This window comes from Hipposideros armiger, unplaced genomic scaffold (assembly GCF_001890085.2).
Source record: "Hipposideros armiger isolate ML-2016 unplaced genomic scaffold, ASM189008v1 scaffold_221, whole genome shotgun sequence".
Classification (NCBI taxonomy): domain Eukaryota; kingdom Metazoa; phylum Chordata; class Mammalia; order Chiroptera; family Hipposideridae; genus Hipposideros; species Hipposideros armiger.
In genome coordinates, this window is record NW_017731571.1 from 1,640,756 (window position 1) to 1,656,126 (window position 15,371).

Below are 15,371 nucleotides of genomic sequence, written 5' to 3' on the forward strand. Positions count from 1 at the left end.
GAGACATTTCTGCTACCACCCCAGCTTCTTTCTTGGACTATCCAGTTTCACTGGGTGTCCCCATGTTTCCTTTCTCTGCCTGCCATCACCTGCCTCAGATGGCAGGGACACCCAGCAGCCCCCTGCCATGCATTGGGCAGAGATTCCCACCCACTGTAGAGATAAGAGCTGGGTTTGGACCGATTCCACCACCTTAGCAGAGGAGCCTCACTTGGGAGTGATTCGTACTGGACATAGGCAAAAGGGAAGAAAAACAATTCAAAGGTGAGCAAGGGTGAGTGCTTCTATTCATAACTCCAAATTCTGGTTGGAGCCATGTGCTAAGATGCTTTACTTAGGCCCAAGTTTAAGATGGCTTGCTCTATTTTCATTCAAAAAATTATCCTATATCAGTAGTAAAAAAACAACAACATTGATACAGGACTTGACCAGTGACCTGGGTCAGGGATAAAAATTAGTGCATATCTCTGAGGCCAAGTTGGTGGACTGGCTGGGGCTGCCTGGAGGCCAGGGGGAAAGAGATTCTGAGAGTTTTACAAAGTAATTAAGGTCAGTGGCAGAAATGGCTGCGTCCTGGATTGGGAAGGAGTATCATTAGATGGTGATATCATGTCTGACCTGAGTAACAGACAGACAACCAGGCTTTACCAAAAATTTCTGAATCACAAAATGTCTACCTGAAAAGAATATTTGAATCTATCATTAACATAAACCAATTCATGGGTCCCAAAACTGTGATTTTGGTCACCTTTATTAAGGTTTCCCATTTCCAGTTAGGACTCAAATTTTTAAAATCCTACATGCAGCAAATTTTGGAACATGGCTGAGCGTAAAGCCTAGCCTTTGCAGGCCCAGTTTATACCCAGTAAAGACAATAAATTCACTAAGAAGATGTGTGGCACTGAAACCCTTATTCACATTTTAAGTGGGGGGCAGGGGACATTCAGCCACTTCTATTAAATTAGCTATCATTATGATCATTATTTAGTGAGATCCCTCCATGTGCAAAGCACTCTACTAGGAAAATTAGCTATCTGGTGTACTCCTGCTTAGGTAGATATCATACCATTTTGTAGACAAAGAACCTGAGGAAGCTTCTGGAAGCTGAGTGCTTTGCCCAACATAACGCTGTGAGTGACTGAGCTCCTTATAGCCAGTCTGTCTCTTCTCTGGCATATAGAGTCAGATTTCAGGACTTGAAAGGCAGGCAAAGGAATTTCAAAGGACCTGCTTAAATAAATGGAGTCATAAGCGAGTTGTCAGTGGTGCTATTTTGTGGGGGACTAGGTTGTGATCTCCTCAGAATTTCCAAAGTGAGGGCAGCATGACAGAAATTCACCACAGAAGATGGGGGTCAGGGAGACAAGGAGGGCATCAGTGACTTTGGACAACAGCAGAAGGAGAGGTGTGAGGGTAAGGGTTACACAGATTACAATCCAGGCATGGGTTTCTCTTTTAATTCATTTATGAGAATATATGAGTGTTGTCGTTCATATATTTGAACCATCATTAATAAATATTAAGATAGTAAATGTCCATTTATTACATGTTAGTAACTCATTGGGTTTATAAATTAAACTCACAGGTCTAACAAATTAAACTAACATAATTAAGTCAAATGGGGAGAACCGTCGATGGAGGGGAAATGTGTTCCAAAACCTAATTTTTGGTTTTCGTTCCCTAAAGAAGCGTGGAGCCAGAATGAACTTCAACTATAAAGAAATACCACAAATAATGCATTTTCTGTTCTTACCTCCATGCCTTATTGAAAACACCATTCACTGTTCTTCCAGTAAGTTCCTCCCTTCAACAATCAGGCCACTGTCCCTGAGACTTGGCAAGGGCTGTTGACACAACCAACAGCAAGGGAAATGTTTTAACAGCTCCGTTAATACAGCAACAGAGGTTTATTGTTATCAAAGAGACACTTTGTGCAAAGCTGCTGCCGCTTCCACAGGCCCACCTGCTCTGCTTGAAGGACCCGCCGACCAGAGGGCCAAGTCCCGGCCAGGCAGATTAGCTCTGCGGCAGGAGAGCGAGTGGGACCACCGAGCACAGAGATTTGGAGTTTGGGGACAGTGAGAGCTGGGTTTGAGTGAAGATTCTCTCATAGAATCTGTGAGCTGTGACAAATTACTTCATATTTTTAAAGCCTCATGCACTTAGCACTTTATCTGGTACATAGTAAGCACTCAATAAATAGCAGTGCTTTTTTCCCCCTTTATTTTAAAATTTTCAGTTACTATATATGTATAATACAGTGCACAATGTATACATATAACATAAATCTTAAATGTAGAATTTAATGTATTTCTACATATTTAAACATTACTCAACTCAAAATATAGGACATTGTAGGACCCTAGAAGCCTCCATAATGCCCCTTCCCTATTAAACCTGTCCCCCTCAGAGAAAACAACTTTCCTGATGTCTATCGCAAACATACGTTTGACTGTCCTTGAACTTTCTGGAAATTTTATCATATGATCTATAGTCTTTTCATGTCTGGTTTCTTTCACTCAGCATTTTGCCTCGTGTTGTTTCATGTATCAGTAGGTTGCTCTATTTTGTTGAATAATATACTGTTGTATGAATGCACAACAATTTCTTTATCCATTTTACTGGTGATAGACATTTGAGTTATTTCCAGGTTGGGGCTATTATGAACAAATCTTTTATGAACCTTATCGTATATGTCTTATTATTTTTTATGGACATAGAATATGAAGTCTGCTTCCCCCATTACTGATAGACCGACTATTCCAAAACCACTTTTCCCTTCTGCTTTTCTCATCTATCGCTTTGGTGAATAAATTCAAATATGGACTGTAACAATTTTTAATTTTTCCACTTCTGTATCTCTCCCTATATTGTATTATTTCACTTCTGAAGAAAAGAAACAGCATAGGTAGCTGGAGAACCCCACAATGATATCTACAAAGGATTGTGGTTCTTTTTTTTTGAAATATAGATATAAAACTATTTCACTTAAAACCTACAACAATCGTCTGCTCTTTCTTTCAAAAAGTATTTCTTTAGACTAAAGCTTTCAGACAAGAAATACACTCTAGGAAAAAAACAAAAATTAGTCTGATATGGCTCTTACTCTTAAAAGCTTATAATTGACAAGAAGAGACCACCATATTCAATAACAATATTACGGGGTAGGATGTACGAAGTGCAATAGAAGAGATTCAGATAAAATCCCATAGAAATTCACAGGTAGAAATCTCAGGAGTCATCTTTCTCAAACAAATCATCTAACCAAAACACAAAGGCCTCTAGCAGATACCACATTACTAGAGAATGTAATACAAATGCGGATTTAAAGCTGTGGGCATGTATCAGGAACCTATGAAGACCCTACACAAGACAATGTGTTGCACATCTAAAGAGTACAGAGATGAAAAGCGTTCACAAAATACAGACTTAATTTGATGGAGAGCCTCCCCCAACTTAATTGCCCAGAAATAAATATGTTCCATTTTATTTTGCCCTGAACATCAAGTGAAAACCCCAACCACCTGAAGTTCTGCTGAGGCTGCAGAGGAAGAGGATCTTGCTTTCTCCAAGTCACAAGGGAAACTGAGGCACAACAAAATGAAATACATGTAATCTGAAAGTTTTAAATAAAGAATATGTTGGTTAGAAACAAATGAGGAGACTCTACAGGAAGCTGAGAAAAGTGTAGCTGGAGCTCTCTCATCTTATCTTGGACACAAGGACTCTCCCTTGAAGGCAGTTGACTCTGTTCCAGCAAATGGTAGAGAGGCTGACCTGTGGTGGGGAAAACGCTAGTGAAGCAACAGCAAAACATCAGTCATTAGTGATGGGACATTTCCTTAAATGTGTCTTTTTCTTTTTTTTTTTTTTTTTAGCTGAGNCCAATAAAAATCTTAAAACAAAACGAAACAAAACAAAACAAAACAAAAACTTCCCCTCAATTTGTACACCTCCTATATTTTCCGTCTCCAGTGGCAGCATCATCCCTGGTTGTGCTACCCAACTGCAGGTAAAGTTCATTCTTCACTCTTCATTCCACTCGCATTGTGCCGCCATACTGCTAACCAGCCACCACGTGCTTTGATCACTTAAATCCGTCTCAAATCTGCTCCTGCTCTTGACAGCCAATACTCTAGTTTAGGTCCACATCACCTCCCATGAGGATTAGTGCAACAGGCCTCAAGTGTATCTCCTGCACCCAGTGTTGTCTTCCTCAAATATATCCATTGCACCCCATCAGAAAGATGCATGACTAGAATCTGACCAGTCATTCACTTCCCTAACACCTATAAGACAAAGTTCAAACTCTTCAGTTGGCTACACAGAGAAGTAGAGCATAGTATTTCCAATCAGGAGAAGCTGAAACATAATATAATTGGGAATGCCAGCACCCATATGGTAAAACACCTGCTATGTCAGCCCAAGTCTATCGGAAATTAGAATAAAATTATTTGCATATGTGATTATCTCCCAAATTAGATTGTGTTGAGAAAAAAGACTATCCCTGAGTGCCTGAAAAACAGTGGACATTTAATAAATGTTTGTTGAAGTGGGCATGGGGAGGTCTTCCTGAACTTGCTAAGGTTCTCTAGAATTTGCTCCTAGGAACCAGAAAAGAGGGAGAGAAAAGTGCCCGGTAGCTCTTTGAGGCAAAGGGATGAAAGGGAACTTGTGATGGGAGGAAGTAACAAGGATAAGGTGTCTGGCTCCATGTGACTGATTTTAAGAACAGAGGTGCCTCTGATTAGTATAATGGGTTCAGCTCCACCAAAGAAAGGAGAGGTAGAGATGCAAAGAGAGAGTTGTTTCTGACCTGCACTTAGCCTGTGCTAATAAGGACAGGAGACCTACTGGAATCTCTCTCTCTCTCATATATATATGTGTGTGTGTGTGTGTGTGTGTGTGTGTGTGTGTGTGTGTGTGTGTGTGTCTGTCTGTCTGTCATTGGGAAAGCAGACTGTTATCTTTGTAGACTTGACATGATATGTCAAGTGTTTACCATATAGGTGTTAGTATTCGGGGGACATGATTAAGCGAAGAAGTGTCTGCATTCAAGGAATGATGCGCTGCCTTGTAACGGGGTCCTCTAACATAATCTGAAGAACCTTTCCTTAGCAGGGAGATACTTCTCCAATCTCCTCATAACACTTCTAGAGGACCGGAAGATACCACCTCTATCTCTGCCTATACTTAGGTTCCTAAGGATCCCACAAAGGATCAGCAGCTTTGTCCCTAAAAGGAAGCCCTGAGTTCTTTATCACATTAATGGCATTTTCCTGCTTATCTAAATGTAAAGAGCCCCCCTCCCCCAGGAACACTGTCCTTTCTGTATTCTTTTTCAATCCATGTGAATATGATTTGGGAAGCTAAAATTGTAGACAAATCTCAGGCAGCATTTTTATTACTATTATAAAAAACTTCCTGTGCTCATAGGCAAACAAAAATAGATCTTGTGTAAACCTAACTACTTTTAAGAGAAGAAATTTCTTTTGGTTATTATTCTCCTTGTCTATTGATTGAACAATTTTTTTCCCCCTAGAATCCTCATTTTCTGATCATTAATAAAATTCTCAAAGGAGTTTTCTGGTATTGCCCACAAGGCCAAATTTTTGTGGCTCGTGAAAAAATCATACTGTGTAAAGAAAGATGACTGAATTATTGAAATATTATTGAGACCCTCCAACATATGACATTTAAAATAATGAGTAAACATATGAGTGTTAGTGCTATGATGAAATTTCTGCCTTCAGAGCACCTAATTTCAAAACAAAACAGAGAAAAATCATTTGTATGAAATTTCTCTTCATCCTTTTTAGTCCACTGGCTTATTTATTTTGTTGTTCTTTTATACTCTGATATTTTTCCTATTTATTTCCATCTACAGGTATGGTAAGGAGTTATGTATTCATTGTTCATCCTTTTTATCTTGATTCCACCAAGTCATGCCAGATTTCTAAGTTGGAGATGAGGTTCAAGGAAAACTCAGATGAAAAATTAAAGACCTGGAGAATAATCTTCATATCACTGTTGGTGGATATTATCTGCTTCTTTACCTTATAATGTAAACATTTCTACCACTCCAGAGGATAATTTGGCAATGTATGAAAAATTTAAATGTGTTGTCCTCTAACCCAAGAAAAATTACAGGAATGTGTCTAGATAGATATTCGTCAATCATAGCATTATTTATTAAAACAAAAAATCTGGAAACAACTTAAAGAGGATATCAGTAAAAAAAAAAACAAAGGAATCCTAGGTAGTAATTAAAACTAATGACATTTTATGTAAAGATTCTCAGAGTATAAGAGAAAACAAGTTTACAAGAAGGATATATAGTAAAATTTCCCTTGTGTTAAATTTTAAAAAGTCCATAAGAATATTCAAAATGGTAACAGTAGTTATCATTGGGAAGTCGAATGTTAAATATTTTTGAAAAATATATTTTCATGCTGTGTGAACATTTTATCATGAGCATATAGTATTTCTCATTTGGGGGAGTAAAGTGCTAAACTTTGATACCAGAATTTTGCAAAGTCCATGTCAGGGCACCTCCTCCAGTCCCAGAGGGAGTTCAGGAGACAGGAGAGCTTCCCTGAGCCTGCTCACACCAAACATTTGGTCAGTCATCTTGTCTTTGTCAAGCTGAAATCTACACAGGCCACTATGGAATAATCATTCTGCAAGAGAAGTGTCCCTATCTTTGGCTCAATTCCAGAGAGGATGTGCTGAACTGAGACTCTGGGAATGGTGGTGCCTGTCTTGCAGGTCGCACAACACCTACATGAGACCAAGGTCATGGGCCAGCCCAGAACATTACCCTGAGTTGCACTGAAGGTTACAGAGGCCCTAAGAACCACTGGGGAACAGGTTGGCTGGCTCCTTCTTTGCTCTGGCCTCGCCCACCTGTGCTGACACTAGTTCCCAAATATGCTTGAGCACAAACCCTTTCTGTCAGGGACAGACAACACAAGGTTTACTGGTATAAATATCCTGGGTATGCCAGACAGTACTTTCAAAACAAAACAAAACTTGATTTAAAATAATAAATCTTTCATTGATGTTGATAATGAAGGAGATATATTACTAGATCTTGCCTAATTTCGGAATCTTAAAAGTAATTCTTTGCATGTGGTACTAGTTATTTTATAATAAATAAATGATTTAAGCTATTTCTCCTTAGACTCCATAACAAGCTTCTTTCGTTTGGGGTTTGTTTTAACAACAGTAGCATGACACAATTCCTTCAGATTTCCCAGCCAGCCGCGAGTCGCTGACTACATCTGGACACAGCTCAGATGTAGCAGCACACCAACTCTAGACACGCCACTCATTCCCAGGGCTTTGGTTTCCTCATCCTTGTAGATCATCACTAATGTGCATTCATTCCAGGTCTATAATGCTAAGATCCTTTGCCTCCAATCACCTCAGCAAAATGGACAGAGTAGCATCACAAGGTTCTAGACCCAAGAGACCTTCAACAAACTTGCAAAGTTGCTGCCTGCAAGAACTTTGTGGGAGAAGCTGACCTTCTGGGGAGCAGCACTGGGCCAGTTCTCAGTTGATGGGTGAGAAAGTAGGAAGAAGCACCCAGTGATTCAATGAGGAGTGGGACAAATGAATCTCCAGGTCAGCCTCGAGTGTAGACAGGAGTTGGTCACACTGAGGAGGAGTGTAGACAGGAGAAGGAGGCGAGGATTAAATTTCCCGAGTACTTCCCATGTATAAGATACATTTTATGTTCATACGAGCTAACATTTACTGAGCCCATACCATATGCCTTGGCTGTGTCTAGTGCTTTATATATGCGATACATTGAGTCTAGCCACAATTTTAGATGATTGGGACAATTATGCCCATTTAACAGGACAGAAAACTGAAGCCCAGAGCTTATACAGCTATGTCAGGGAAGCAGAGCTGCAACGCGAGTCTAACCCCATCCCTGAGCTCTTCACCATTTACTGAACTACAATGCCTCTCAGTCACACTACTGCGTAGGGAACCAAGTCTGAGAGGCATCGGTGACTTGCCCAGAGTTGTGTGGCTAATAAGTAGCAGAGTGAGAATTTGAAAACAGAGTTGTCTGACACTAAAACACACGATCCTTCAACTACACATGATGCTTCCCCAGATCTTGGCAGTGAAGGGAAATTCTTGGTCCACTCAGCAGTATTGCTGATTGGTCTTCACTTGTAGTCTTAGTAACCGGGTCCAACCTTCAACCCAAAATACGGCTGAAAAAAATTAGAAAAAAAAAGATGGATGGGTCCATGTGACCAATAAACCACACTAGCCAAGATAGTTTGACTAAGTTTTAAAAATCTTTGGATACATGTCGTAACTCCTGTGGTATTTCTTTTTGAATTTTGTTTTGCTGTTTCAAATGCATCTTTGTGCTTTTGACTTCACCAGCATCCATGCCAATAAGCAGGGAACAAATTACTGGGCCAGGAGTCAGCAAAAGGTTCAGGCCTGAATGCAACCTGAAGGAAGGATTTTTTTAAGCTTACCTGCTTTTGCTAGAAGGACGCTTTTTGTTTCCTTCCTTACTTTGTGAAAATCAGGCACGTTGGCCAGCCTAGGAGTATAAATGATATCACATTACATGGACACCCTAAATTGCAATGGCAACAGGTATTCACCTCCACGTCTCTCTACTTTTCTCTGTGGTGTCTCATGTGTCAGTTCTCAGGGAGTCACTGGTGCCTTTGGGCTCACTTTTCCTTGGCTCCTGACAGTCAATATTTACTGTTCTCGTTTTCACTTGAGGAAGCAGCACCACTACCACTGGGAAGACATTTTCTGAGAGCAGAAGGGCCTGCTCCCAGGCTGCTCTCTTCCAAGACTTGCTGGCTCCTGGTCCTCAGGGGACTTTGTGGAGAGGTCAGAGAGTGGCTCACTTTCCAATGTCTTACTACACCTTTTCACCAGGGCTCCCAGGGGCTTGTGCACCGCACCTACACCTAAAGAAAAGAGTTCCTTTAGCTGCTAGCCCTCACTCCTGCCTGAGTGAAGGGCAGAACCCATGCCACCTTCCTCCAGCGTCATTTCTTTTCCCATCTCTTATGCGCTCTATGTGGAACAACTCTGTCTTTTTTCTGCAGACATGAAACAAATGCCCCATCCTGCTTATCAGGAAAAAATGGCGAGGGCACACGTGGTCAGCAGTTGCTGAGAGGACTGTCAATGCACCTCCTCCTGGTACTCATGCTCTTGTGTCATCTCCACCCCTAAAGGAGTGAGGGACAGACTCGGGGACTTGCTTTTCATGAACAAAATATGACAAAAATGATGGCTGTCACTTCCATGATTAAGTTATGCTATGGGTTGAACGTTTGCGTCTCTCCCCAAATTCATATGTTGGATTCTAATGCCCAACGTGATGGTGTTTTGAAGTGGGGCCTTTGGGAAGTTATTAGGTTATTGGTGATTTCTTCCCTTATAAAGGGGCCTGAGAGAGATCCCTTGCCCATTCCACCATGGGAAGACACAGTGAGAAGATGACCATCAATGAGGAAGTGAGCCCTCACCAGACACTGAATCTGACAGCACCTTGATCTTGGACTTCCAGCCTCCAGAACTATGAGAAGTAAATGTTGTTCATAAGCTACTTAGTCTGTGATATTTTGTTATAGCAGCCCAACTGGATTAAGACAGGTTACAAACGCCTGTGACTTCCATCTTCTGTGCCTCTCTATTATTGTCTCTGGCTCACTCTGATCAAGCCAGCTGCCATGTTATGAGCTGCCCTGTGAAAAGGCCAAGTGGCAAAGACCTGAGAGAGGCCTCCAGACGACAGCTCATGAGGAACTGACTGCCAACAACCACGTGAGACCGCTCGGAAGCAGAACTTTCCCTCTGAGCCTTGAGATGACTGCAGCCTCTAGAGAGGCCCCAGCTAAACCACACCTGAATTCCTGAGCCACAGATCTGTGGGAGAATAACTGTTTCTTGTCTTAAGACACTAAGTTTTGGGGTAATTTCTTACTCAGCATATGTATAACTAAGACAGAGCAGGAAGAAAATCTCTCAGACCCATTAAACTTAATTTTCCAGTCAAGTTCCTTTGGAAAAATCCCAACTTTGTGTGGCTGAGCTGGCAGGAAAGGGGGTTTCCCACACGGAGGCAAATGTAACCAAGCTTGTGGGGGAGCTGTTAGGATTTCCAACCAGCAACCTGCAGTGGAAGCCTGATGTTAGGACAGAGAGGGCGCTGGCTGTGTGATAAGCAAGTCTGTTGACCCCTCCCTCCAAGATTTTACCTTCCAGAAAAGTCCTTGATGCGGACCTTGTCTTAAACCCACAAAGAAGCTTCAAGTTGAAGGTGAAGATGGAACTCTCTTGGTCCACTTAATTACATGCCAGGCCCTAGCACAAACTGATAAATTATGCTTTGAGAATTTATGCCAGGAACTTTTGCAGTATCTGATACAGAGCAAGTATACAATAATACTTGTTGACTAACATAGTAAAAACAGTTGTGGTGGTAGTAGTAGTAATAATTTAATAATAATAATTATTATTATTGTAAACATTTATTCTGTGCCTCCTCTTTTACTAGGTACTATACTAAGTGGTTTAGATTCTTTTTCTTATAAACATCACAACTACAGTATGAGTTGTGTGTGTTGCTATCCCCATTTTTCAAGTAGAAAAAAATAAACACAGTATTAATTAGAGTAGCTTTTTCAAGGTCACACTGAGCCTGTAAGAGTAAAAATAAAACACACTACCAAATGGCCTCACTACCATTTCCAGCCTGGCTAACCGGTGTTCTCGCTATGCATCCTGGACAGTGGGTGGGAGGGTCTTGGAAGGAAAGGTGCTGTTCTGGGGACGGCCCAGCGCAGCATAAAAGCTGAACCCGTTTAAGTCCTGGTGGTATGGCTCCTAGTCCTTGACCTTGACAACGTCTTCCAAAGCTTGCTAATGATCTCCATGCCTGCCTCACTCCTCCAAGAAACATGCACGCTGCTGTGTTTCTGCAGGTCTTTTACCTTTAAACAGATTCTGTCTGGTGTGCTTCAAAAGAGAATTCCTCATGCTCCTCCAATCCCACAGGGCATTCGGCTCTTGAGATAAGTGGACCAGGACATACCAGCCGCCAGCACCAGGGTTACTGGCTGAGAAATCTCAATTACTTCAGGTCCTATCTACACCACTTTCCCATGTCCAATATATCTCGAAACACATTTAGGAAACTGAAAAACAAAAACACCTTTTTGAGATAAGGACTATTTCAGAAGGAGTCTAAAAATAAAGTACATTCATGATCTGCGTATGCCTCCATGTCAGCCTGGCCTGCTTGAATTTTGTCTGAAAAGCCCTGGCTGGTTGATGTCAGGCAAGAGGTAACTTTAATCTCTAAGCCTCCACTTACGCATTTATAATTGCACTGTCCAAGGCGGTGGGCACTAGCCACTTGAAACGTGCTGTGGGTGTAAAATCTGGAATAAAAAATTAAGTACAAAAAAGATTAAATAATATCATTAATACGTCATCGTTAACTACATATCATTAATATATTATTGTTAATAATTTTTATATTTATTATACAAAAAATTGTCATATTTTGGATACAGTGGGTTAAATAAAGTCCATTATTAAACGCCTTTAATAACACAATCATGATCTAGATTTAGCCAGACTTCTCTCATGTGCTTGATACAACATGATCCTGGCTTAGAAGGAGGATCACTGGGGACCCAGCGAGGTGCGAGGCTTCTGTGCAAAGGATGGACAGGTCATTCCATAGAGGGGGTCCTGGGGCCCAGGATGGAGGTTTCAGAGTCCTGTGGGCATAGTTAGTCTTCTGAATTCTCTCTGAATTCACTACCAAGTTCATTACTTGTTTGTTACCCTCTAGGCAGGAGGAATTAAAAAAAAAAAATCTCCAGTGGAGAAATAGATCAAAGGCAGCTGAACTTGATCAGTGGCATGCAGGATAAATATTATTCCGTGGCTCAAACAAATCTTCTGGCTGCTTGGGCAAGACATGTTAATAAGGGACTTTTATGTCTCTTTTCTCCACTCCCCATTCCCCCAACCCTGGTGACCTCCTCTTTGTAGTTCTCTGAAGGGCCCCTGATGATATTTTAATATCAGGAAGCTGAGGCAATCATCTGGGCTGTGCAGGGAGACTTCAGATTCCAGGCAGAAAGGAGAGGAGGTCCGTGTCCCCCGCCTGCCATGCTAACCGCTGAGGGGGCTGGATGTCTAGTGCGCTGTTACATAGGAGAGCCATTTCTAGTCTGTGCTGGAGTCTACATTACCATCAGCTGCATAATTTTGGTGGCCCTATCACCTCCAAGGAGAGGATTTTAGTGCACTTTTGAAAGAGGCTTGTGAAAAATGGAATCTTAGAGGAGCCACCAGCAGCCTGGTGACAGCTAATGCTGATAGAATCCTGGGCACTCTGAGAGGAGGCGGGAGGGAGGTGGGGGCCTGCACCAGCAAGTTAGTGGATTCTTCAATTTGTGACAGAAAGAACAGGTTGGATTTATTGAACAGTTGGGATGGGCCAGGCATTGTCTTTATTTGATCTTCACAGTAGCCCTGTTGGGTATTGCCTGCTGTTCTTCAATTTTTACTGATGAGAACATGTCGAACTCACCCAAGGTCACATAGCTACCAAGTGGCAGAGTCAGAAATCAAAATCAAGTCTGTGTGAACCCCAAGCACAGGTTCTGAACCCATAAGCTATCACACAGCCAGGTCCCTTGTGCTGTGTTCCTATGCTTTCAGTTAAACTATCAAACTCTAAGAATTTTTCTGACTTTCTTAAAAAAGGAAGTTTTCCATCCAGGCCCCACTATTTTTAGAGTTTCTGTTGCCATCACACATCTCTCTTAATTTGAGTTTATTTGGAGGTTGTTGTCCAGACAATCCAGGGCTGCTGCTACAGTTGTCCTCCACACAGCTCTGGGAGGTACTCTCCTGTCCACTGTGATGTTGTGCAGTGCACAACCTGCACAATGGGACACAGGGCCTGGCATAAAGAAGGTCAAATGGTCTCTAATTTGCTTATCATCAGCTCTTATCCTCCAATCTCATTCCTAATGAATATAGGGCAATGTACTCAGTGTCCCCTAGCATTGAGTTCAATATTCTGGGCTTCTTCTCAAGTTGTTTCAGATAATTCACTTAACTTCTGAGTGACCTCCTCTGTGGCTCGCTTCTCTAATCTTTCTTTAGGTAAAGCAGTCAGAACCAGAAACTCATCACAAAGAAATTGCTTCTGGCACTACAATTGTAAGAGTCTGTGAAGTTTATAAAGTTCATCTGCAAGGTCATAGTACTTGTATTTTAACATAAAAATCCCTAAACCTACATATACAATTAAGGTTTCCTTAGAACATATTTGTGAATCCCTCAATAATTATTTTCAGAGGCTGCCTCATCTTTTTGTTAAATAGCAAAAAGAGTGATGAAAAAAAACCTTTCTTTTCAAAAAACTTGAGGTTATATTTGATTTGGGAAAAAGGTAATCAAGAAAGATATTAGAGTTTTATCTACTAAAATAAAGTGAGATAGTAAAATAATCATACTGTTTTTCTTGCGTTAGCTTATAAACAGGCTCATGAAAATTCCAAGAGCTGTTTTAAAATATATTTTGAGAGGTGGCATCATCTTGAAATAAATATTATTATTATAAAGGAAAATACTCATCAGGTCTATAAAAGTAAGATTTAAAAGAAATATTTATTTTTATTCACATATGTCATGAGAGAGGTAATGCACAATTCTTGGTGCTATGCTCCTGATTGCATACTGAAGAACCCAAGGTAAAAATAAATTAAAATAACTACCCCAAAATGCTAAATTGAACTCTGTGGCTTGGCATAAAATTTAGGGCTTATGTTTAAAAACTTATTTTTAAAAGAAAAGTAATTCAGAGGAGGGAGAAACCACTGAAACAGTAGTTCCTCTGCCAACTTTAGCTCCTGGCAACCAAATGTTCCATGAACTACAAGTGCCAAGTAGCAGCCTCAGGCTGCCTTTGAGATCGCTCATGCACGCGTGCGCGCGCACGCGCGCGCGCGCACACACACACACACACACACACACACACACACACACACACACACTTGCTCANAGCTCAGCGGCTGCTCAGCTCGGGCTGGACTCGAACTGCTGTTACTCAGAGCTCAAACTCTTGAGCAAGCTCTTAACCAACTGAGCCACTCGGCCGGCCCTGTCTTTTTCTATATTTACATGCATGGGTAAGTCTCAGAGACTTTCTATTCAAAACATAGGTTACCCAGAGGTGCAGTGCGAAAGTGTCACTTCCTCTGCCTTCTTTCTCAAACCCTTTAAAAGTCAACACTGCAGGCCCCCATGATGTATCTGGCAGGGGAGACCACCTTAGCTGTCATTTGTCTGACATTCCAGAGGTCTAGAAATTGTGAAATAAATGTCTTTTAAATGTAAATATTTATGTTTCAAGTTTTTATATCTAGTTTTGGACCAATTTACTCTGAGTATGAAAATAAATAGTAATCAAGGCCTAGCCATTCTCACTAAACTGAAAATGTAGTTCCCAAACCTTAGACAATGAAATCCCTCTCTGGTAGCAAAACTTTCTGCCCCACCGCTATCAAATAAGACGTCTGCCCTGGGTGGATGTGCCGGGGAATGCCTGCCCTCCACCGACCCACAGGATTTCTCCTGATACAGGTGGGAACCCTGAATTCCAAATATACAACCCCAAATAGGTCAGTGAAGGAGAACTGTCACACAAGGGAACCTGTCTTTCACATGCCAGTGTGTGAAAGCTCCCACGAGAGAAAGCCGTAGGAGCCAGACATTTCATCTTGTCAATTCAATGACTAGGCCTTAATTAGAAAAATCACTTAGCAGCAGCTTTGATGTGAGTTGCAATCTATAGCTGTAGTGATGTTTCATCAATAGAAATCCCTTCCCTGGGCCTTTAAAGGTGAAAAGTTTAATGCAATATGGGCATCCCCTTAAAACTGAGCAAAGATGTGGACAGGCAAGAAAAATGCCAAATGCATCTAGGGTCAGTCCACCTTGTGTTGGGGACTGCCTGTGTGTCCAATGCAGCATTCAGTCCTCACCACACATGTCCTGCCCACGCTATGTGCCCCCCACCAGGCTGCACGCCAGTCAGTTCCTCTTCCCACTGATGTGCCCCACGGGTTTGGAATATCATTGCATTTTGGGGCGGTTAAGTTGTCATTCCAATAAAATGAAAGTGCCCCTGGTAAATGGGAACATTAACCTTGTAGACCTATTTCAACTGGGCAACTGGTTAAAATCGGCTTTGATATGATAAGAGCAAAGAGGTTGGAATGGTGAGAGGATCAGGTCAGATGACAGGTGCTGTGTATCTGAGATTGGGAGAAGGATGC